Source organism: Morone saxatilis, unplaced genomic scaffold (genome assembly GCF_004916995.1).
Source record: "Morone saxatilis isolate NCDOM2014 unplaced genomic scaffold, NCSU_SB_2.0 Contig21, whole genome shotgun sequence".
In the NCBI taxonomy this organism is placed as follows: Eukaryota; Metazoa; Chordata; class Actinopteri; family Moronidae; genus Morone; species Morone saxatilis.
Window position 1 is genome coordinate 1,391,453 of NW_023339774.1, and position 224 is coordinate 1,391,676.

Consider the following 224-nt stretch of genomic DNA (forward strand, 5'->3'; position numbering starts at 1 on the left):
AAGTTAGTATTATGGATTTGGCTAGTTTGTCAAATTACCAGCTGATGTGCTGGTAATTTGACAAGCTAAATTCAGCAGCTTCCAAAGTGCAAAATCTTTGAGCAAGTATGTTTATTGTTTTTAGATTCAGTTACATTGTTATTTAAAAATACATTTTGCATTCAGGCCATTGTTGTCCACTAGTCTCTTGGCTTTTTTTTTATAGGAGCAGAGTCTGGGAGCTG